General features: G+C 46.0%; 2 pseudogenes; both read right to left on the bottom strand.

Annotated features, from left to right (window-relative positions):
- Nucleotides 1-212: 212 nt before the first annotated feature.
- Nucleotides 213-16,431, bottom strand: LOC122153748 (annotated as a pseudogene).
- A 4,732-nt stretch (nt 16,432-21,163) lies between these two features.
- LOC122153716 lies at nt 21,164-24,557 on the bottom strand (annotated as a pseudogene).
- Between the last annotated feature and the right edge of the window lie 561 nt (nt 24,558-25,118).

Below are 25,118 nucleotides of genomic sequence, written 5' to 3' on the forward strand. Positions count from 1 at the left end.
TAAGATTATCATAGCCGAAAAAGTCTCTCTCCAAATATTACTTTGGATGAACTGATTACAAAAAAGCCAATCAAAGTTTATTCAGGTACACCTTCCTTCCAGAATACTAACATAATCCAAATGGATTTTTCGCTATTCCTCTCCACACACGTAGCTCAAAACTGAACTTTGTGAAAAGGCTGCTTACCTATCATATCGTGAGGAAAGGTTTTCTGCTCATTTCCTGCCCATGCTGCTCCAATTCTGGATAACACATTACTCATGAAAGTTGCTATGATATCCAGATATCCTGAATTGGCTGGTTTTCTTGCTCTTGATACTGGCTTTGGTCTCGCAACTGTAAAGCACAAGGGAAAACCTATCAGCCTTGTGTTATCAAAGTGAGCGTTTCTTGACCGCTGTATTCCCCGCGCTAAAAATTACCTCCTCTTAAGGCCGACGAAGGCAAATGGTAAGGCCTGGCTCTCTCTGCAGCCAGCTGCCTTTGAACTCTAGGAAGGATCTTCCGATATGGGCGTAATTCAGACTTTCTGGCACATGCCCCCTCTCTGAAGCGAGGATGGCGATCATTCTGATGAATAAAAAGCGTAAAGCAGTTAACTAATTACAGCGAGTGCACTGCACAGAACAGCAGCAAGTCATTCATGAAGTTACGGGACGACGTGCCGGCTGTACTGGAGCTGGCAGCAGTAATTGTTTACCACAGCCCACTTCCTTGGGAGCAGGTGATCATGTCTGGTGCAGCCAGCTGATGTTTGCAACAGCTCGCATCCCAGTGAGACCCCCCCGTCGTCAGCTGCTGCACTGAGCCCAACGCTCGGAGACACCGACGGGGGCCACGGGGGGTCTGAGGCAAAGATGCTTTGTGTTGCGCATGACCAGCACGGCCTGCACGCTTCCTTGCGCGTATCTGTGGCACAGAATTTATAGACGGGTCTCTAGAGACAGGCCTATCAGGGCTGTTCCCCGTCAAACTCCCTAGTTTGGATCTAAGAGTACTATCACTTCTGCTGACTAAAGCCAACACCTGCAGCTCAGTGCAACTCGCAAATAATGGGAACATCAGGTTACCACGTCTTGTAGCCTCTACAGCCCTGTCAGGCAAGATGGATGTATTTCCCCCTTGATTCCCTCATAGGCAGACACCTGACCCAAACTGGGTGGCTGGACATCAGCTGGCCTGGGAGACAGACAGCCAGCTGCAAGACACCTCTTGCAGCTATCATGAATGGCTTCACGTATTAAAGGACCAGATTTCTTCAAAAAATTCAAGGTCTGAAACGTCAATCAAAAACTACAGATTAAGACAGCAGTATTATTCAGTCACTAAGGGTCTGGCTAACCACTAAGAGAAATAGGATAATTGTTCACTTAGACTCTCGGGAAGCTCACATCAGCAATATGCTTTGCGTTAGCAATCCGAGTAAGCATTACTACGTAGAGTCGTAAGGACGGCAGCCAAACTAGCAGTTACAGTTTCTAAAAAAAAATCCTGTAAAACAAAATATTGGCCCTTGCAATGCTTAAGTATTTTCTCCCTTCTCTGTCAAAACACGGGCCTTTCTTTTTCCCTGAACACTGACACAAATTACTTTCTGTACAAGCTAAAACTAACACACAACTTCAAATCACGCTTTGCATGAGCCTTTATAAGCCTCTCTGTGCAGAGGCTGATTTATGTTGGCAATACGTAGTGAGCTGAAACTTAATTCAAAATTATTTGCCACAAGCTGTGCCCTGGCTTGGAAGTTAGAATTTGGCCAGGGTCGGGAAAAAAAAAAAAAAAAATTTCTTCTCAAATACTTCTCAAACACAGTTTTTCACTTTCTCCATTCTGTCCTCCTTTTTCAAGCAGACCAGGGATCAAAACCCTAACTCAAGACTACACAGGCAGTGCGACTGAAGGGTAATAGAGAAGAAACAGCTTTCTTCTTAGGAACGCTTTTGTTCTTGCTCCTAGAGCAACGTTGTATTCCCTTCTAGACGTTCAGTCTCGGATCGCGCTTCATCAGGAGGCAGTGCTCACTTTACAGTTCCAAGAGCAGACTGAAAACATTCTCATTTGCATAAAACTGGCAGGGTACAACTGCAATTATGCGTGTGGTGGGCAGGACGAGCATAAACCCATCTCTGACAGTGAAAGCAGTGCAGGAGAAAACTTGGAAAAGGTCCATCTCTTCACATTCTCAATAAAGATTCGGTAAATGATCACCTCCTTCTGGAAGCTGGTGCAAGTCATATGGACAACTCCGGAGTTCAGCAAGCACGTACCATCTGCAGAAACAACCAACATTTGACAAGCTTCCATACGCTCACAGTTACGTTATGACCAGTTTACAGTTTTTAAACAGCAGTATCTGGAAAGACAGATCTCAGTGCCCATCTTCCTCACCAGATCACTTACAGACTTTTTAAAAAAATAATTACTGCGTCTAGAACTTTCATCTCTAGCGCAATCGAGGTGCTGTGCTTTGAGCTTCAGTTCAAAGTCATTTCATTTTATAACCATCACCTCTTCGCAGGCTCTATCATAAAAGCACCAAACCCCAAAACTCAGCACACTCTCGGATGTGTTTCACAATTTTAAATCCCACCTTAGTGCAACGTAATTTGAGTTGGGTTTGTGGGAGCTGGGGGTTTGGGGGTTTGGGTTTGGTTTTCGAGTGACAGAGAACAAGAGAACTATTTCATGTCATCTGACCTCAGTTTGAGCTTATCACTATAAAAAGCAGTGAAATACCTACCAAAATTATAGGAGCTTGGATTAAAAAACTGATCAGGTGGTGGATAGGAAGGAGGCACTCCGCGACAGAGACTCTGCTCACGTACTCGAATATCCAAAACGAGGCTTGGAGAAGTCATACTTAGTCCAGTATCCAGTGACCACAGCGCAAAATAGGGGCAGTCGTGAAGGAGTTCTTCCGGCCTTAAAGAAAACAAGTGCATAAGCTAAATGCCAACTTTCAGATGAATTATCTGGGGGGACACTGAAAAGAAGCTAAGAAAATCTACCTCAGTGAATCTGGCATTTGAGCGTGATACCAGCGGTTAATGTCAAATACACCCAAGTAAGTAGATGGCTTTCCCTCACCATACGTATTCACTTGCCAGCTGAAGACTGATACACTGGTCTCAGGAGATATTACTGTAAAAGACAAGACGTTGTTTCTTATTGTAGAAAACATGCCGTATCCGATATTTTTAAAGCACCGCTTCCTAGTTTGGTTTAATTCTGTTCTACCACTCATGCAAAAACAACACTGACTAAGAATAAGAAAAACAATTCACGGAGTAGCAAACACCTCTGTGACAGGTTCCAGGCATCCTGCCCCTTTTTCTTGTTCGGATTGTATCCGTTCCAAGCCAAATCAGATACATAATTAGTAGCTTATTAAGTTTGCCACGCATTAAGAGTTGAACAAGACATTTAGCTAGATGAACAGCTGAGCAAAAAAAAAATATGCTAGGAACACAGACACTGCTTCTTTTAGAAAGCACACAAATAGTCATCGTATACACTTGTATCACTTAGCCAGCATTACTAATTTCCAGCTTTGTCTCAACCACACATTTTCAGAACAGCTCCTCTCCTGCATGTCCGCACCGAAAGAACACAATTATCACACAAAACAAATACAGAAACAAAAGTTACAGGTATTTTTTCCATGCCTCATACTTCAGAAAAAGGAGGCAGAAAGGGTTTTTTTGTTGCCGTTTGGGTTTTTTTTTGGTTTTCTTGGGGGTGTTGGGGGTGGTGTTTTTTTTGTTTCCAACAGGTTTTTAGAAGGCACTCCTCTCAGAAACATGGCACAAGTGGAGAAAATCCAAAGGTGCTTTGATTAGATTTTGACACACCGTTGCTCGAGGATGGCATCACAAAAGACACGGAAGTTGCCGCTTCAGGACTAAGTCAAAGACAATCAGCAGAAATAGCCTAGAAAGGTCATGCAAGTGTCTTTGTGACACCAGACAGAAGTCAAGGCCCGTAAGAAGCGGGGGAAGGTGACTAACGCAGTCAAAACAAACGGCTATGCAAGTTATCACTGCAGCAGGCTCGAAGATATGGTCAGAGCGTAACTGGATTTGTAAACCCAGAGAGGTATATTTAATTACTGCAAGATAATGAAAGACACCATAAGAGTTTTAACTGTGTACATGGCAAGGAAAGCTACCGCTGCATCCTGGATCCTGCTCTCCCTATCACCTGGGAGCAGGAGTAACAGTCCATCACCTCCTGACAGACTAGTACCTCTGTACCTGGCAAGTGGCCGAGGGAGGGCAATAACAGCACTGCGCATCCAGCAAGTTCTGGGCCTGCGCAACTGGTGGAAAACACCCAAATAGCTCATCATGGGAGCTGGGCCAGAGTGGAAAAGTCCCTAACGAAAGTCAGTTATCCTGGAGCCCATAAACAGTGACCCCAGGTGAGACCCTCTGAGCTCTTCTCCTGGATCGCAGTGGGCCTGTGACCAGCATCTCCCCTGAGTTGGGACGCCTCTCAGCTATCAACTCCTCGAGGCACCGTCTGCTGTCGAAGCCAATGATGGGCTGGGCAAAGTCGCCCCCCTCGGGTCTCAGTTATTGGCTGTTGAGGAATGATGATGCTTTGCAAGTATTTGCTCTAAGCTTGAGAAGAGGGAAATTTTAACCGTAGGCTAGCTTTTCTTCACCCGCCTCTCTACTTATCTATGTGTTTGGGTATACACAGTTGTTTTTACGAGTGTGGGTACATACAATTTCACTGGATCCAAATATTTTTGTCTGTCTGTGTGTTTGTACATCTTGTGTTTATGAATAAACATATGTACTTAGATAGATAGATAGATACGTAGATAGATCGATAGACAGACAGACAGATAGACAGACAGATAGGTATACGGATAGAGAGAGAGAGATAGAGAGAGAGATAGAGAGATGGAGAGATAGATTTAGGATACCACACAGTAAGTCATTGCGATTCTTGTCATTTTTGAATCTGTACAGTTAAGTCACTATTTTAATCATAACGTATTTTACTGAATTATTTTGTAAATCATTCAGGTGGTTAATGATTAAGTGCTGCTACTCATTAATAAATCTCAATTTGCTGCCAAACTATTACCATGTTAGTATACCCATCCATGACACCTGGGAGAAGAGACCAACCCCGACCCTGCTCCCACCTCCTTTCAAGTAGCTGTAGAGAGCGACAAGCTCTCCCTCAGCCTCCTTTTCTCCTGGCTAAACAACCCCTGCTCCCTCAGTCGCTCCTCCTAAGACTTGTTCTCCAGAACCTTCAACTTCAAGGTGCGGCCTCACCGGGGCTGCGTACCGGGGGACGGTCACTGCCCCAGTCCTGCTGGCCACACTATTGCTGATACAAGCCAGGATGCTTTGGCCGCCTTGGCCACCTGGGCACACCTCTGGCTCACATTCAGCCGGCTGCCGACCGACACCCCCAGGTCCTTTCCCGCTGGGCAGCTCTCCAGCCACTCTGCCCCAAGCCTGTAGCGTTGCGTGGGGTTGTTGTGACCCAAGTGCACTCGATCCCCTCATCCAGATCGCTGATACAGATCTTAAACAGAACTGGCCCCAATGCTGAGGCCTGGGGAACACCACTTGTGAGTGGCCGCCAGCTGGGTGCAGATACAGACATAGGTGTGAACAGGGAAAAAAAAAATATTCAGATCACATTCCTAAGCAACGCAGAGAATGATCTTCTTTTTCCAAGAAGACAGCTGGAGGAATAAAATGACTGACAAACGTTGCAGAGATGGCCCTACTATACAGTGCTATAGCATGTCAGCAAGCACAAAATAAACCCCAATTTCCCCCTTAAGGAAGTCCCACAAAACTCAAGCAACCCTTTTGTCTATTTAAATAAGCCCAACAAGCTCGTCTCTACAGATACTCAAGACTTTCTGACTTTCTGTGGGTACAGAACAACATTCACTGCTTAGATTCCCAAACTACTTTTTTAGAATAACCAAGCACGGACATCAGAACAAACCTTCATTAACGCTATCCTCTCCGTCAACCGGCTTGGGAAATTTTTCTACAGTCTGGCAGCTCAGAAATTTGGTATTGCCGGTCGGCCCTCTCCAGGGAAAGACTCCACACGTGAGATCTAAACTGAACCTTTCGTCACAGTATTCCAAACCCTGGGGAAAAAAGGAGAGACAAAAGGTCACTTTGGCGATATGAAAGAATCTATGTACCAGAATGTAACATAATATGCACCTTATACTGTGTTTTCCCATGAGCTTCTTTCTGATGGCAAACAGAAACAACATCTGGCACGCAAGAGAATCAAGCGTCAAATCCTAAGGGGTATCTTTGGCTGTAAAGGCTTTGCACATTTTCAAAATTTAGCATTCCCCTATCATTATTCGGTTCTAATCATGTTTTGCAGAAATCCTTGCAACACCAGGGTTTCTTTACAAACCGGAGGACAGATCTACAAAGAGGTATCTGAAATCAGGCGATACATACGCATGCAAAGCTCTTTGCTCTTGATTACAGGACTGAGGATGTTAGAGAAGTCTTGGCACTACAGCAGCTGAAGCTCTGTCAAGAGGTGTTATCTACTGGCACACCACCAGAGCGAAAACACATCCCTCTGTAGTAGCTGTGAGGACTTCTTACCGAGTAACCGTCTCCTTTCAAACCACATAAGCTTTTACCAGCTCCTCCTCTAATCTTGTCACACTAATGGGTGAAATATCCCCCGGTTCCTTCATCAAGCACGGCCACCAGCAAAAGGGGAAGCAGAGAGGATGTGGGAGGCACGCGGCCAAGGCGTTTAGGATCATGAATTACTACAGAGCCAGCAAACTACTTTGAGATATACCGAAACCCCAGCAGGATTGTGCTGAACCTCTGATACCACCTTTTCCTAGGGAAGCATTAATTGAAATACTGTCTTTCCAAATACAGAATTTGTTCAGGCTGTCTACCATGCAACACATCATTGTGTGTATTGACAAATAGCAGCTCTACAATTTAAAACAAAAACAAAAACAAAAACAAAAAAACAACTCACCAACACCCCCTCCCACCTAACACACAAAATACTACCACCAAGGAAAACCAACACAACAATCAATTGTACCACACTCTACCGAAGTTTCCTAAACTTTCAGAGCTCTAAAATGAACTGGTACGACACAGTACACTCCCATAGGATTTGATATGATACACCTAAATCACCTAATCTGAGAAGAGACAAACCTCCTCTTAACCGTTCTAGGAAATACTACTAATAAGTATCAAGGCTGGCTTTAAAAAAAAAAAAAAAAAAGGGTCTTTCATTACTGAAAAGAAAAATGCTGAATTATGCTCTGAAGCACGCACAGTTCATTCTATTTTATCAAGTAACTTCTGCAATAACAGACACCACCAGACACGTGCAGAGTAGAGAAGCCAAAACCACCTCTTTGAAAAACTAGCATGAAGCCCAAGCAACCGATCCCGTTTTCATTACAGAAGGAACGATCACTAAAACCAGTTTATAATAAATGATGTTGTCCAGAATGAGAAGTCCATCATTCCAAAAGACCGTTGCATCAGATAAAGTCCTCAAACTCCATAAGCCTTTTGGAGATTAATTTGAACGGCTATCAATTTCCTCTCTTATTCATCTATGAACAGCCACAGAGTTGGGGCAGAGGGGAAGGGAAAGAAGATACCAGTTCCTGCCTGAGACACCTTCTGAAGCAAACCACTGTATTTTACATTTTCCACTGGGGCAAGCAAATCTAAGCTGAGCAACTCCGCTGTATGGAAGGTGTTAAGTAATTACTTTGTGGACCAGTAAACTACAAGGACAGTTTTCAAACGAGATGCGCTGGTCAGACTCGGATATGAAAGCAGAGCCTCTATACTCTGTCCAGCCGCAGGCACTGTGTAGGACAAGGGCCAAGATGTGCTGCATGGCCACGCCTGGGGGCACTAGATTTACCAACTCCCGAGATGGCATAAAAATGATCTTTGTAAGCATAACTTCAACATTCCGTTACATTAATTGCTTGAGCACAGGCTTAAACCAGCCCTGAAGGCAGTGGAGACACAACTCTGATGCTTATTTACAAAACTACAGTGCCACATGTTCCAAAACTCCTATTTGTGACTTTTTACCATGGTAAGAAGTCAGTTGCACTGTCTCATAGCCTCAAGTCTGATTCCTGGAAAGTAAAGCACTGCTGTAGTAGACACAAGTCTTTCAACTTCCTCTGAATTCTATTCAATGAACGAGGGTCAACGCTAGCTTCCTCTTTGTTTACTCAAACTTGGCCTGGCAATCGGGAACAACTCTTACACTTTCTGCCATGGAAGATGGACAAGGATCTTGACTCAGCCAGTCATATAGGCAGAGAGCCATGTGGTACTGACCAATCTCTGACTACAAGGAAGTATTCTGAGACTGAAAGTGTCCACCGTCGAGCACAGGGCCTGGCTTAATGCATCTTTGGGGTTTGGGGAGGGGGCTTGGGAGTTGTTTTGGGGGGCAGTAGGTATCATCAGGTCTCAGTACGAAGCTACACGGCTCATCTGGAAGCGAGCTGAAGAACCCATCTTTTCTCCCCGGAGGCTCCAGCTGTTTAGTTCCTTCTTCAACTCCCTCCCGAGATTGGTTCCTGTTTCAATCTTCCACAGCACTCAGCACAGGGAAGCAGAGGGAGTAAAATATCTCAACCCAGAGACTGGTGCCTGACACCTGCTGGAAGCCTGTGAATGTACTACTGATTGGACAGTCTGCAGAGGGTCAGGAAGTCTTACAGTAATTACACCACAGCTTTCTCAGGTCACAAACACAACAACATTATTCAATCCTTTGGTGTGCTTTTTTAAAAACGGTGCCAAGCAGAATTTCTAGTAGACCCATTCTTAAAGGCTGCTGAAGGACCTCAGCTCTCTGAGGTGAAAATCTGGTGCTACTCACATCTTCAGTTAAGAAGAATTTTATTTGGAAAAGCTGCTGCCTCTTCGGGAGTTGCATGTATATGGGCTCTTTGCAGACGAATCTAGTTGGAACACACGACACTGCAGTGTGAAGTTGTATGACTTGTTCTCAAGAAGTACGGACAAAGGCCACGCCCAAGAAGACTCGGCAAAACATTTTTTTTTAGTCAGCTCTGAGTTTTGACGGCAAGTATTAGCCCAGCCAACTCAACTGCTACTCACGAAGAGGAAATTACTGTTTTCAGCTTTTGACATACGTGCACGTCTTACCTCGTACATGACCTGTCCTGATGCCAGGCGTTTTCTCTCATGAAATAGTAACTGCAACAGATGTAAACTCACAGCGTCACCTTCACTGAAAAAGGTACAAATTATGACATGTGATTACAAAGCTGCTTTATAGTCCTTGTCATCACCTCATCAGAGCTAGACCAAAGCCTTCTTAATAGCATGCTCTTGCTGAAAAGAAAAACCCACTGCCCAAAACATGACAACCGGTCACATTTAGCGGCTAAAACACAAAGGAGGAAATGCTGGCACTAACAGCTTTGGGGACAAATGCCAACCATGCAGTCTGAAAGCTTTAATATGCTGTAGGACTAACGTTTCTTGGAAACGGTTCTTCACCGTGAAGCGTTCTCAGCAAAACTGCTTTACAGTCACACCCAAAAAGATTGACACTCTCTGGACAGCTGGGCTGATCAAGTAGCTTGCTGATGCTGAAAGAGAGAGGTCTTTCTTTCTCCCCTCCCCTCCCCTCCCCACCAAACTTCCCGTCCCTCTCTTGCATACGCTGCACCCTTCCACCTTCTGATCTGATTCATTAGCCCGGCAGGAAACCATCGCCCTCTCTGCTCAACAGTGAGCGTTTGTGCCAGGTGAGCTGAACCGGCTCGTGAAGGCTCCAGAGGCTGCTGAAGCTGGCACGAGGTGACAGGCAATACTGTCACTCCCTCCTTCCGGGGCAGCAGGCTGCGGTAGCGGCACGTTTAGTGTTCCAGGTCTGCAGCCTCGGCTCCTTTCAGCGGCAGTTTCATACCACGGTGCGAATATCAAAGAAATCATGAAGCAGTCATCAAGAAACAAAGCAAGCGTTTAAGAAAGCGAGCACAACAATACAGCCGCTGTTGCTTTGCCTCCTTTCGGGAGGCAGGAACCAGTAGGTCCCTCTTCACTTCTGCTAAATCCTGACAAGGTTGCTTATAAGCTTAACGGCTTCCGTACCTGAGAGAATCGTCTGCACAGCTGAACAAACGAAACATATATGCACGTATATATCAACTGTATGCGGACAAATATTGAAAAAAATAATAATCAGTGGCTTATAGTAAGTGTTTATTCACCTTTCTTGGGTAGACTGAACAGCCCACAAGTAGCAACAGTTGCGAGGATCCTTTTCAGGCTCTTGAAAAGTGACAGCATAGACAGGAATCCTTCCTCCTGCAAGCTGAGAGTGGTCCCTACAGGTTTAAAGAAATTTAAAAGAAAAAGAAAAGAAAAGAAATTAAGAGGTGATCCTACTGGCCCTAACAGTTTGTAGAGGGCTAGAAGCATCTCCTGAGAAAAGAGCACCTTCTGTGCTTATCCTCAAAGTACAGAGGTCATAATTCCCTCTCAAACAAGTGAGTCAAGGAAGCAACTACTTTTTATGCAACTGTCAAAGGGTGAGGAAATTACTGTCCATCCAATGGAACAGCCTGGGTTTATGCCCTTCTCTGCCTGAGGGGGGAACACAGACGATTACTGCAGCTGCCAGGCAAATGACTGTTCTGGCTGCTGTAGCCTACTTCAAGATTGAACTTAAAACGCAGCGTATCTTCTGAACAAATGTAAACCAGTGCCAAACAGAAGTAGTTCCTCGTTTCTTTACTTGGACTACGTAAAGCCCCTTTCTTCCAGACTTCTGAACCTTATCTGTACCTTCACAGTCGCTTCTTGCCGTCTAATTATCCCTCCACTGTCTATTTAGGCATCCAACAGTTTCCGGAGAGGCACTGCAGATTTGCTGAAGTGAATCCCTACCCGAATTTGGACAAATATTTCGAGCGAGATTGCTCTCTGGCAGATTTAAAATCATCTCTTAATTTTTCTATTCCTCGTGAGTTCACATGTCCCTTATTCTCATCTCCAAGTGTTCCACGCAAACTCTCATTCACGTGCATTGCTGCCTCAGAATGGCTCACTCCCCTGTTTCGGTCGAGGCTGACACGTAAGAAAGAATATGTTTTCAGGCACAGACCAGCTATTGATTCTTCATGTCTCACTAGTATCATCCGGGACACTTTAAAGAATATCACCACCAAAATCACACTAGCAACATAATTATGCCTTTCAATGCATGCCCTAATTGCAGTAACTTCTTCAGAAAAAGCATTTCTAAGATCTGTTTCATCGAAATACACACATTTCCTGGTTTCACCAAATGCCACCGAAAGAAGAAACTGTCTGATAAAAATCAGCTCTATCACGTCCTAACTGCTTGCCATAACCCAAAGAAGCACGCTTTCCACAATGCCTCAATCCACAGGCACAGTAAGGAAAACAATCCCGGTCCACTGGGGAGAAGGCGGTCCGCTCGGGCCTTGTGTGACTTCACAGCTCTGTCAGAAGAGGATTTCTGAGCATTCTTCCAAGATTACATGCAAAATTTCAGTCCCGGAAACAGTTCTCTTGTAATTAACGTCCTTCCTTAGGCAAAACATGGAGACCGGTGCACCGCCAGGCACAGCCAAGTGTAAAGGCCTACTTACTCCCTCTTCAACGTTTTCATGTTCCACAGTGACAGGTAGCCATCGGAAAAACCCACGACGAGATGATTGCTTCTGCTTATGTAGCTCAGGGTTGATACTGCTGTTCCCGAAGGATTTTTGTAATTGAAAACAGAGATGTCTCCCTTCTCTGGCCACAGTTTTTCTTCTCTTTGGAACTCCCACAGGAATTCCACTGGCAACTTCCAGATCTACACACACAAAACCACACAAGGAATTAATGTGTTATGCCATTCACGTTGCATTTTCAACACTGACGTGACTACACGGGTAACCTAATTCTACCAGCCCAGGCAAAATACCCATTTATGCAACGCTTCTTTTGCTACTGCCGTCTTCTGTGTATTCAGAGAACATAAGAACTCTCCGATCGGACGGGTATTCTCCCTCGTATGGCAAAACCAGGTAAAAGCGTAACCTTCAGCGACAAATTCGGCTTGGACTTTGGAAATCAGGAGTTGGGGCTTCACGGTGAAGCTATCTGAAGTGCCATCAACTCCCAAAGCCACTGCTGTATTAGCTGGAACAGCGTATGCCATCTGAATACACCAACCGGAGATCTCATTCACCCACATGCATGAATTTTGGAAAGTCGGATTTGTTTCAAAAAGCAAGCTTAAGATCTGCCCCAAGTCAGCTAAGAGAAGCAGAACAACGTTCCCAAGAAATAGGGCACCTCCGGCACAACTTCCTGCCAGGCAGCTGCACCGACTCAGACGGTGAAATCCCTACAGCTCACCGGCAAGAATCACGGGGACATGGGGATCGTGGTGGGAGGGGGGCGTTTACAGCATTAGCGGGAGCACTGGGCCACTCCCATTTTTCATCAGTTCAGGACTAGGTGATGTCAAACTGCCACCTGTAATCAGCACTCATCAATGTCTGCACACGAGTATCTGCAAAGTGGCACGCATACTGTTTGTTAAAAAGACACCAGGTTTCTTCCTTTTAAATTCAAGTTTAAAAAGCGCACGCTTACCCGATGCTTCTCTTTCATTCTGACTGCAAGATAAATTATCCAAGCAAAGGTCAACCAGAAGTAGGTGGCCAACATCTGTAGCCACTGCTGCCACGCCAAAGAGCCATTGCAGGCTCGGATGTAGGTGCCGAGCGCTCGCACTGGTGATGCCTCCGTGATTAGTTATGAGCTCTACAGCAGTTACCTACAGGGAGAGTGCAAGTCAGTATTTAAGCTGCTTGACAAGCTAAACGGAAATCATTCGAAGGTGAAACCAGAATTAGCACATCAGAAACAAGAAGGTAAATACAGGATCATTAGGCTTACAGACAATATCCAATTTTATCAAGAAAAAATAATAATAATAAAATAAAGCCCTCTACAAACACCTGGTACTTCTTCCCATTCACTAGATCTCCCGCAGTTACTTAACGGAATTACCTTCCGCTCACATGGCGCATTCTGTTATTACAGCTCACCAACCTCCCTTTGCTACCTGGAAATAATTAAGTCTAAGAAAACACAGAAAATCAGACGTATGCAAGAAACTTGACCGTAATTAAGGGACCGAAGGAAGACAGACAAAACTAAATCGCCTTCTCCCACTGCTCACAGCCCATCGGCACTGGGACACCGGCTACACCTCCTTTGCCAAACAGGTATTACGATAAATCATGGCTGTAAGTCACACGAGGCAGCGGTCAAGTCGCATGGTAGACGCACCATCTGCATGGGAATTACACATTTTTACACAGTGTTCAAGGGAGATACTGGCTCAGTAAAATTTACGCTCGTCCTCATGGAGGGTAAGGTAACAACCAGATAAACTAAAAGTTTTCCATGCACACCAGCACTTTTGTGAATGGGAACAAAAATTTGAAAGGCCAGACTAAAACAGCAGCAAAAAGAACAGCAGCTTGTGGGATAAAAAGCTAACTCCAACTACGGAAGAAGCCTACAGACCAGGAACATTTGTCAAAATACCGTTCAATAGTTCTGAAACATGCAACCATTATAAACCAGTTTTAGATAATTAATGCCTTACATTCAGATTCGCTTTTCCAAGAATCCCATTCAAATAATACTCCACTGACACTCTGAGTTTTCTGCTGTGCTTCACGTGTATATCCAGAGGGCAGTGAGAGATGCTCACACACACACACACAGAATTACACCAATATTCTGTCGAAGCTTGAGAGTTTGTTTTTTTTTTAATTCTCTGAGTGACTACACACCTACTCTTACTCCAGAAGGCAGTTATACGGTCACTATAAATACCCTGTATTAAAACACTAAGGGCTTCACACCTTGGACCACAGTTACTCTAAGCTAGTGTTAAACTCTACAGCTTAGCTGTCCACAGAAGATATACCCACGTGGAAAAGAGTCCAGAAACAAAGGTGCTCATTAAAGCCTTAAAACAGTAACGACTGTTAGTACTGTGGAAAGTGATGTTAAGAACAGATCTGCATTTTACGTTTAAAGATCATCAGCGTGAAGACCAGAGAAACATTCCAGCAGACTCAAAACGCGTATGACGTAACTTATAATTTGGAAGTACGAGTTACCGAAGAAATTCAAAACCTATGGACCGTGGCCAAGTACAAGTTTTATCTACTTGGTTTTGCTTACCCTTACTCCCACACTCACAACTTCAAAGCTAACAGTCCAACTGGCAATACCTCTGCCCTGTCTATGCCCGTCTGCCTCATCTAGTCGCAAAAAGATAGGAAGCAAAATGAAAGCAACAGACCAAACATGCTTATAATCCAGAGCACTAGGGTGTAAGAGCAAACACTCAAATAAGCTGTGACTTTATTCCGAAATCCACAACCTTCATCACACAACAGCCAACTTTCCCCCACAACGTTTCTTCACATTTTCTCCTGAGGCATTTCTTCGTGCTATAGAAAAACTCCCTAATACAACCGAGAACTACATTCGACCTCAAGTCACTTCTGTAGACACAGAGGCGGTAGGTGACATGGTCCTTCTTAACCTTTCCTTCTCCTATTCCCAGTTCACTTAGATTTAACAAATAAAACTATAAAAAGCAATGTCATTTTCCACAAATGTCATTTGCTTACTGATTATATGCTGATGTCAGCACACAGCATGCCCTTCCGTCTGAAACTCCGGGATTTCTCAAGGTGATAGGCAAACTAACACAGTGGAGCGGCAACCCAACTCCTATCTTCTGAAATTACCACAGTACAAATGCTTACTACTAGTAATCACACTGTAGCATTACAAACAAACAAGCAAAATGCCACCCGTGTTCTAGCAAGTCAAGCCAAATCACTTTACGGAAAGCTGGGTAAGAAAGAAGTATTTACTTGTTGCAGATTCTGGGAGGATAAAACCAGAATGCACCTTGATGTTCAATTAACTTACGCTGATTCTTGTTTGCATTAAGACAATGAGACTAGGGGTCATCACATCATTTGAGCCCAGGGCTTATACAAGACAGAAAAAATTGGCAACATCACAACACTGTATCCCCTCCACACAAACACAATTTCAATAATCAGAGGTTCAAGGGCCACACACGGAAAGTTGATCTTTCAACAGTCTGTCAGATAACTTACTAAAGGCTCTTTTTTCTAACCTAAGGCAACAGAAAGAATCTGTTCTGCTCTGAAGTCACCGGCTTGCTTGTCTGAGACTCATGGGACTGGGTCTAAGTCATTTACAGCACAACTACAGACCTCTGAGATATGTTAAAGACAGTATTTCTGACAGAATAAACCATTCAGGAAATGTATGCTACAGAGACTTTAAAGACTGGGGGGTTTCCCTTTTCACTCTGCCCCAAAAAGCATAGTTTTCAATGCCCTTTTTTGTGGAAGCGGAGAGTTAGGTAACTATGTGCTCTGCAGTAAAACCACAAAACTTACCTTACGATCAGTCAACTCCAAAGATAATGGTACCGTTAGGCCCAGGATCAAGGCTGCCTTGACTGGATACTCTGAAGCGACAGAATGCTAACGCAATACAGAAAAAATACCTCCTGCAAAGAGACGCTCCAAAGCTTTTCCGGAAACAGGATCGTGCAGCACCTAACAACATAAAAGCTTCGTTTCTCCAATTAAAAAGCACGTACCCTTCCTGGAAGAGCCACGCCTTTAACCACTCTTGATATTCCAAGGTCGTACAGACAGAGAACGCTTCCCTCTGCTTCTTCCAAGCCAACCAGCAGCCCAGTTCTCTTCTGCCAGGAAAACTCCTTTACCACACGCACAGTGGGAGGCTGTTTATTTGCTCCCTGGAAACGGTACGCAGAGAGCCGCGCTCCTGTCACAGAGCTCACCGCCTGGAGTTGAGGACCACACGCCTGCCACGCCAGGCCATGGCTCCCTGGAAGAGAAACGCAAGAGGACTTAAGCAAAGGTCCAGCAGAAGACTGAAAACTGCCGAGAAGTCACAGTCACCGCCCTTTCCTTCAGTAAAAGTACCGAGCAGAGGAAGACCAACCCGCCCGATTCCGGTCAAGTAGTTAAAGCCACCCGTTGAAATCCTCAAGGAATGTATCTGAAAATTAACACCTTTGGTATTTTGCATTTGTACTTGTCACTCCCGCACTGAAGAGTTCTGATTGTTTGGGATAAAGATTACGAGATATTGATCTCTAGTCTGTTTACCATATTCAGCTAGGTTTTGCTAGAATCCTCTAAATACATAGGGGAATACAAGTCCTAAAGCCTACTTTGAGTAGAGCAAATCTAAACCAATTCGTTTCTAGTGTATTCATTTTACTTGCCACATGCCTACTTTGGGCAGGGATTTAGACTTCAGCAAGAATTTATCTTAAAATGGGCACCACATGAGTAAACTCAAACTGTTACACGTGCTGAGCACAGGAAGAATTTAACACGTGCTGTTTCACTGAACTTCCTCAAACTCAAAGCAAGGAGTAACTCAACTCAACCACTGCACTTCCAGTCAGGCAGGTGGACTCTAGCTGGTCTAAACAGAAGCCCAGGCATCCGGGCAGGCACCCAGCTCTACTTTCAGATCACCTAGAAAGTCAATGACCTAATCTGCTCAGCCACTTTCAGCAACTCTCACTGGGTACTCATCTGCGTCCTGTCAGATTCTTGGGAAATACGGATGCAGCGCTCAACAGCCTTCTCCCCCTCCTTCTGTTTTTATTCACACTAGAAAAGTAAAACCAGGGGGTTTGCCTCTGTAACATTTCGGCATGTGACGGTCACAGAGATTGAGCTGGTACAAATCAATACGGCCCCAAACAACACTATTACTTTTTGGAAAACTGCCTCTTACTGAATTAGAATTTGAGGAGGGCCACCGACCCAGCAACGCTTACGGAAATTGTTCTGATGGCACAAGATGGGTGCAGGCTGCTGTAGTTTCAAAGCTGAGCTACACTAACGTTTTAATATGAACACGTTTAATAGTTTAAAACATCCTTTCTGTTCTCGGCAAACCCGACGCATCTTAACAGCACCAACCTGACACAGTTGCTACGGTGCCCCGGTGCTTCAGGTAACCTCCAGGCAATAACATCTTTGCACCAAGACCAAATTTAAAGGAAAATGCTCACCTCCAGAAAACTTCCCGCTCAGCACAGAATCTAGGGTTGTCTCATCTTCCCCAAGTGCCTGAACAGTCACCTCGGGAAACTGCAGCAGACTGCTCGTTACCCGAGCCATCAGGTCTCGCACTCTTCACTGTAAAGAAAAAAAAAAAAAAAATGACCCACGTCAGCCCTAACTATTTTTGAGATTGACACAAGTTCCATCGGGATGCAGCGAATCATCTCCTGTACATCACCTGTAGTTCTTTCCCTTAAAAAAGCGGCACTCGGGACAGTTTTCAATCTCACAGCAGAGCAAAGCGAGAATCCTTTCCCTTCTCTGATGCCTGTGGGATCACAAACAAAAAGTGACACAGACGTATGGACAAGATAAATAACAGGAAAAAACCCAATACCCTGAGTTCACGTCTGCTCACATAGGCTAATAAGATGCGAGCTGAGAAAAATCGTATTTCACATTGCAAGCAATACAGACTTCCACAGTTCATCATTCAGAAAGTAGTTTCCCATACACTTACGATGGAAACAGAACACAGCACTTTAAAACACTGATATTTTCCTGTTCTGAGATCCTCGTATTCCTTATTCCAGTCCCTTCCTTCCTACTGCCTGCCCTCATCACATCCCTGCAGTCTACTACAGAAATTTCTAGGCCCTTCAGACGGTGTCCACACTTCTACAGGTGCTCCACAAGGAGTTCGTATTTCACTATGTCAAAACAGAGGTGCTGGTGGCAAAACTTGAGAGCTGAACTGATTTACAGGGTTAAATAGGTGGCTAAACAAGAGATATTCCATACACATGGGAATGCAAACTACTCCAAGTTACTACGTTCTGCAAGTTCTCTGCGCTATTGAAAATGGCACCGTAAGAAAGTTCATGCTCTGAAGCCTGTGCACTGGAATCCACTACATGTCCAGTCACAAGCACTCGGGTTGAGAATATGTCCAGTATCTTCTGCCAGCGCAAAACCAAGGAGTGTGGGAAAGGCAGGAAGTGTAAGTCAGGGGCCTGCACTAAGCACAAGTCAACACGTTGAAAAAAGCGTTGCCAATGGCAAAGCCAGTATCGCAGGACGCTGCTGCAGCCAGCCAGCCTGACCACTCTGCCAGCATTCACAGCTAGCACAGATCAAGTTCCAACTGGGACAACTTCTTTGCAGCAGTTTTGCTGCATTTGCTTTTTGGTGCTTGTCAGCGTTTCAAAGTAAACAGCGGGACAGCCTTTTGCACTGCATCCGGGGGCTCCAGAGAGTCAAAAGCCCTCACCTCCCTCCACCCGCTGGCAAAGCTCCGCCTTACGCAGCCCAGGACACCAAGAGCCTTCTCTGCACGGGGGCCACTTCTGCCTCACGGTCAGCTTGGTGCCCAGCAGGCTCCCAGGGTCTCTCTGCCAAGCCTCTTTCCAGCTGGGCAGCCCCCAACACATGCTGGTGCATGGGGTTGTTCCTCCCCAGGTGCAGGACTTGGCCTTTCCCCTTGTTGAACTGCCTGAGGTTCCCGTCAGCCCATTTCTCCAGCCTGTCAAAGTCCCTCCGCGTGGCAGCGTGACCCACCGGGGTATCACCTCTCCACTCAGACCAAAACAGGAGTTTTACTCTAAAAGGCCACGAGCATATCGGAGACCGTCTGCCTCGGAATTCTACAATCAGGCTTATCTCACTCAAGCGCAGCCTACAGATTCTCCTGCAGAGTCTGTGCGGCTGCTCCATAAGCACGAATCTACAGCAGCAGGTGAGAAGAAGAAAGAGTTTCAGCTCTCTAGCCCAACAACCCCCAGCAGAGAAGATCCCGGAGCTGATGCAGCCCACAGCTTTGACTTCCCTTTAAATGAAAAAACAAGCCAAACCACCCCAGAACTTGACGCTAGAGCCAGTTTACCCAGCTACCTCCTGTGGCTATTCCCTGACAAAACTCCGCTGTCATCCAAGGGGTGCAGTCCCTGCCTAACACGGCAGAGTTTGCAAAAGCTCCCGACGTCAGTTCTGAAATGATGCTCTTTTTCACACCGCTTGGTGTACCTGGACAGACGGACGTAGGTGCTGAGTGCCTCAGCACAGAACACACACGCAGCCTTCCTGGCAGAGGGAGACCGTAGTCAGCAGGACACCTCCAGCGCGCCACCCCCCAGTGACATCTCACCGCTTGCCCCTCGCATCACAGATTCCAGAATCACAGCATCACCATGAAGACAAAGGCCTTCCAGAATCTCTGGAGGTCACCCGGCCCAGCCCCCCTGCTCAAGCAGGGTCCGCCAGGGCAGGCTGCCCAGCACCCTGGCCAGACAGCTGTTCAATCCCGAATGCTGAAACATACTTTTACAAACAGCAACCTGACAAGCTGAACTGCGGGACATCTGCAACACAGGCAACAGGCCTGGTTTTTGGTGACTCTCTCCTACAGATTTAAGTATGTTCTCCCCACGCGAGGGAAACAACGCCACACCAGCAAAGCCTAACTTTTTTTTTACCACGCACTCTAATCAAAAGAAGCCTATGCACAATAACCTCCCTAGCAAAGTATATGCCCATGAGAAACTATCACCTAATTAATTAAACAGCTGTGTAGTTTGTGGCAAGATGCAGCTCATTTTAAGTTAAAAACTGAACGGAACTTGGAAGCGTGTCTCCTTTGTTTCCCCACTGGGGGGAAAGGATGGCTATCATATATATATATATATATAAAATACATATCTATAAAACGTATATAAGCACATATCATAAACATACATATAACAGATACCCTTCGGGCTTTGAAACTGAGAGAAAATGAGCTCCTAACAAAAATTCAGCGTAAATTTCATTTCACTCTACTCAGAGCAGTCCCCTCATCTGTTTCCACCTCAACTAGCCACCCACTCATACAGAGTTCAGAAAAAAGATGAATGGCCTCTTGCAGGATTTTGATTTTGCACGGTTACATTCCTTACAATACCTAAAGCCGTCCTCACGGTCTGTCTTCTCTGGTTTGCAAAACAGCAATAAATACGCCCTGTTTTGGGTATAATCGTAGCGCACCCACCTTTAAATTTCTTTGTCAGCTTTGTGAGAGGAGGAGAGAAAAGGAAGGACTCCTTTTCCTCAACAGGCCGTTTCTGATGCATGGCAGTTCTGCAGGATCTGGTTCTTGAAACAGGATCTGTTGAAGTTCTTGATCCTTCATCACGTCCTGACAGGTTTATGTCTTCAAGCAGCAAAGGACTGCCATCAGGTCCTCGGCAGAAGGCCTCCTCCCCTGTGCTCTCCTTCAATAACGATCGTCTCTTTCTGCCCCGACGGGCTCTCCTTACTGGACTCTGAAACAGAAAAGGCCCAAACAATAGGCCTCAAACCAAAGTTGACTTCTGAGTGCATTCCCCCACCAGCAATCAGCATCTTAGCAGCAGAATGAAGCAACCAGCACCTTATCAGCATGAAAATGCAACCCTGGGAACAATCCCTGGGAACTGTAAGTAAACAATAGGAAGTAACTATAAATCCCAAATGTAAAGAAAAACAGAAACTCCTCAGACGTGCCCGGATCCTGGCCAGATCCGGACACGCCTGAGTGAGGCATGTCAATCTACCAGGTATCTCCTGTGCATTTCGTTTAGACTTGTTTGTTAAACTGTATAAAAGCCAGACCCTCTCACAGCACAGACGGAGACCTCACCTACGAGTGGACACACTGCGTAGGACTTCCCAATTTCTGGGAAAGGCTCTCTGATCCTTCGCTGTGACGGGGCTCCCAGCTGATGCACGGGTCGGGGTGATGGTAAAGTATGAGGGCAATTGGTGATGGATCTTTCTTAATCACTATAGCCAGCTTTATGTAGTAACGACTAGGTGCATTACCTTGCTTATTCTTTCTGCTGCTTTAAACAGTAATGTCTAGGTGCATTACCTTGCTTATTCTTTCTGCTGCTTTAAGGTAAAATAAGCCTATTTCTTTAACTTGGTGTCTGTGTCCTTTGTGTTAACCCCGTCAATTGGCAAACCAGACTCCCGGGTGTGGCTGATTCCTCATTTGCCTGTGGAAGTTCTTGCTCACGAGTATCCGTTTTTTCTGGCTTGGCATGTGGAACTCTTCTTCTGCCCCTAGGAGAACCAAGGATTTCCACTCTCCCACCTGCACGTATGCCTTCCTGAGTACAGGCAGATTCTTTGCCTGCCAAGAAAATTTGTGCCCCCTTCCTCGCGCGTCTTCTAGGAGTGACAGGAAGTTTAAATCCTGCCCGAGGAAGCGATGATTTAGACAGATCAAGGGCAGAATTTTCCAAAACTTCTGATGAACTCCTCTTCCTCCTTCTGCCTCTTTTAGTTGGCACAGGTAAGAGGAGTTGGTCACTAGGCAGCCCCTCCTGATCCTTGACAATACTGCCAGTAAATTGTCAATCAATGAGTTTCGGTTTTCTTGCACTTCTGCTGGGACTGACTGCCTGTTTAATCTTCTGATCGGTGGCACTCTGGCCAGCTTCTTGACCTCCTGCTCAACTTTTTCTTCCTCTAGTCCTTTTGGAAGGAGCAGAAGCAATAATGCTACCTTCAGCAGGAGAACTTTCCTCGCTAGCCTCTTGCGAGACTTCAGAAGCAGCTTCCTCTGCTCTCCTTAATCCTCCTCTTGGAGTAACAGCTATGGGCAGCCTGCTGACGGACAACGCTTGTCCATCAGAATGGCTGCTTTCTACTTTTTCTGAATTAGTCAGTTTAGGCTTCCTACCTCTCCTAGGAGGAACAGGCATCACAGGTATTTGCTCATCTCGAGTATTTCCTCCCGTTTCAAGTCTACAAGTCTCAGGTGCTCCTTTTGTTCGCTTGGTACTTCTCCCAGGAGACATTCAAACAGAACCGGTCTGTCTGTCTGCAGCAGTTGATGAGTGCCTTCCGAGGGAATGCCTGGACTTCCACTCAGTTGTCCCCTTGTGTGTGTTCTAGCAGTGATGCCATACTCTACTTGATGCCTCCTGGTTTCATCTTCCACTCCCGTCACAGGTGATTAAGGGAGCCTTTGCCTTCTGGAATCTAGTGACCTTTGTCCTGGTTCGGGCTGGAATTGAGTTCATGTTCCTTTTCGGGAGCGAGAAGAATGCTGCCAGCACACTGAGCTTTCAAGGACTCTCCAAATCCCTATGTCCTGCCTTTGCGCAGGCACAAAAGAAGCAGGGATGGGACACGGCTGAAGCACCGGGCCCGGACTGGCCAACGGGCTATTCCACGTCATGTAACATCACGCTCGCTATGTAAAGGAGGGGTGGGCGGGAAGGGGCTCTCTCTCGCTTCCGGGATTGCAATCGCGGGGTCTTAGTATTTCGGGATCGCTAGCCGGGAACGGGCTGGGTGTCGGTCAGCGGGTGGTGAGCAACTGCACGGTGCATTGCCCGTTTCTAATTTCTATTACTGTCACCGTTTTATTTTATTACCATTAGTAAACTGTTTCTATCTCAACCTGCAAGTCTCCCTTTGCCCCTCCAATTCCCTCCCCCATTCCCAGGTGGGGGAGGGAGGCCGAGCGGCTGCGTGGTTGTTAACCGCTTCTTAAACCCTGAAAAGATGTATTTAGCACGTCAGTATGATATGAACAGATAGCTGCTCGTCTAGTGGAATGGAAGACAAGTTCAGCTTTACCGATTCGTTCCTATGTTACTGAAAAAAGAACATGTCCCAGCACTCACTGAGTCTCAAGGTTAACTTGTTCTAAGAGCCTTGAAGTGACAGGGCAAACTTTCGGGTTTGATTTCAGAAGTGATCAGTAAAACAGAAAAAGATACGTGAGGAGAAGGCTGTTAAGCAGTTTCACAAAACAGTTTCCCAGGTTTTTGAAGCTCTGAAAATGACTCTGAGATATAAAGAGCTCTCGGTGTCCCTCAGCTGCATCACATTCACCATCGTCACTAGCTGGCAATTCACGTTCAATCTGTTGCTCTGAAGCAGCACAGCTGTGTTGAAGATTGCCTGGTGGATGGAGCTCACTACACGGCGATGTTTCAGGAGCTGCTTCTGAGGTTTCTGCCGTACCCACACTATCTTCAATAACCTGAAGGTAAAAAATGTCTGTTAATGCATTCTTAATTACCAGACAGACTAACTTCAAGCTGAGCTTCGTGAAACTGAGGACAGTGAAATGCTGCTTTTCCTTTCAGACCACCACCACGTGTAAAGTGGGAAACATACAATCTACTCCCTGCCACAGATAACAGTTCATGCGTTTAAGGGACAGAGAACAGACTATTCCATTTATGCAATGACACGCTCCATTTCTGCTCTTTCTGTTCCTGGATAACGATTTGCCACCACCCGTGAACAACGTGAGCAGTTTCACAACACAAGCTGCACACACGACCGGCAGCAATCGTCACGCTGCAGAACTTTCTGGACTGACCACAAATCCACAGGTCGTACAGACAGAGAACGCTTCCCTCTGCTTCTTCCAAGCCAACCAGCAGCCCAGTTCTCTTCTGCCAGGAAAACTCCTTTACCACACGCACAGTGGGAGGCTGTTTATTTGCTCCCTGGAAACGGTACGCAGAGAGCCGCGCTCCTGTCACAGAGCTCACCGCCTGGAGTTGAGGACCACACGCCTGCCACGCCAGGCCATGGCTCCCTGGAAGAGAAACGCAAGAGGACTTAAGCAAAGGTCCAGCAGAAGACTGAAAACTGCCGAGAAGTCACAGTCACCGCCCTTTCCTTCAGTAAAAGTACCGAGCAGAGGAAGACCAACCCGCCCGATTCCGGTCAAGTAGTTAAAGCCACCCGTTGAAATCCTCAAGGAATGTATCTGAAAATTAACACCTTTGGTATTTTGCATTTGTACTTGTCAGTCCCTTCTCTCGGCCCTTCCTCACTTGGCAGGCTTCCCAGTCCTTTGATCATCTTTGTGGCCCTTTTCTGGACCCTCTCCAGCCTGCCCACATCTTTTTAGTACAGCGGGGACTAAACTGCTGGCAGACTCGAGGGTGGGCTAGCCAGTGAGCAGGAGGAAAACCCGTCTCTGGGAAGACCGGGTGTCTCAGCCAGCGGTGAGGGAGGGAGCCCAGGGTGGGGGCACAGAAGATAGCTGGGCTTGAGGCCATGCTGACCTCCTGGGGCTCTGTAAACGAAGGGCGTGCGTGGGAACCCCCGGAGTGACAGCACGCCCGCGGTGTCACTCGCGAGCTTGAATCGCAACAAGCCGGAGAGGAGGCCTCAATCTGCTGACTTCAAAACAAAATCTGGTCAGTCAGTAGCAGCAAGGCTATGGTTCAAAATCAAACGTAAAAATAAAGAGCCACGACATGCTTTTTTTCCTCTGTCCAAGAACTGTGCGTAATAGGAGTAACTCGACTGCCGGGCTGGGCGAGCCGAGGACTCAGGCCAAGGAGGAAGAACGTAGCCGACTCAGTATGAGTGATAAAGTGTGCTTCAGTTTATTGATTTTCATTACAGCCTTTTATAATCCTTCTACTAATTATGCCTACTAGTCACTAGCTGATTGGCTTAAGCTCTAAGGGTCGTATTCTCACGGTCCACCTACTTGCAGTTAGCTTACAGCACAAGTTTCTCATAACACTAAGTTTCTCACGCTACTATTTCTGATTCCTGTTTACTTGTTTTCGATACACAACAGTACCGTAACACAATGTTTCTCAGACCACCGTTATCATAACACTAGGTTTCTTAGACCACTATTCCTAATTCCTCTCAACCTGTTTTCGACACACCACGGTACACAAGGCTGAAGTGTCCTTGACATTCCTCAGGTATCAGCAGCTGCGAGCAGCTGCAAGCAAACCCTAGTGAGGCCCAGCATCAGCAGCTAGAGCAGGCTCTGATCGTACAATTGCTCGGTGGGCTCAGGACCCTTGTCTCTGAGCCATTCTCCAACACTCGACTACAGATAGGGATTTCATTTCCACATTGGTACGGCAAGCGAGATGGGAA

The sequence above is a fragment of the Tyto alba genome, unplaced genomic scaffold (assembly GCF_018691265.1).
Source record: "Tyto alba isolate M040663 unplaced genomic scaffold, T.alba_DEE_v4.0 Super-Scaffold_22, whole genome shotgun sequence".
Lineage (NCBI taxonomy): Eukaryota > Metazoa > Chordata > Aves > Strigiformes > Tytonidae > Tyto > Tyto alba.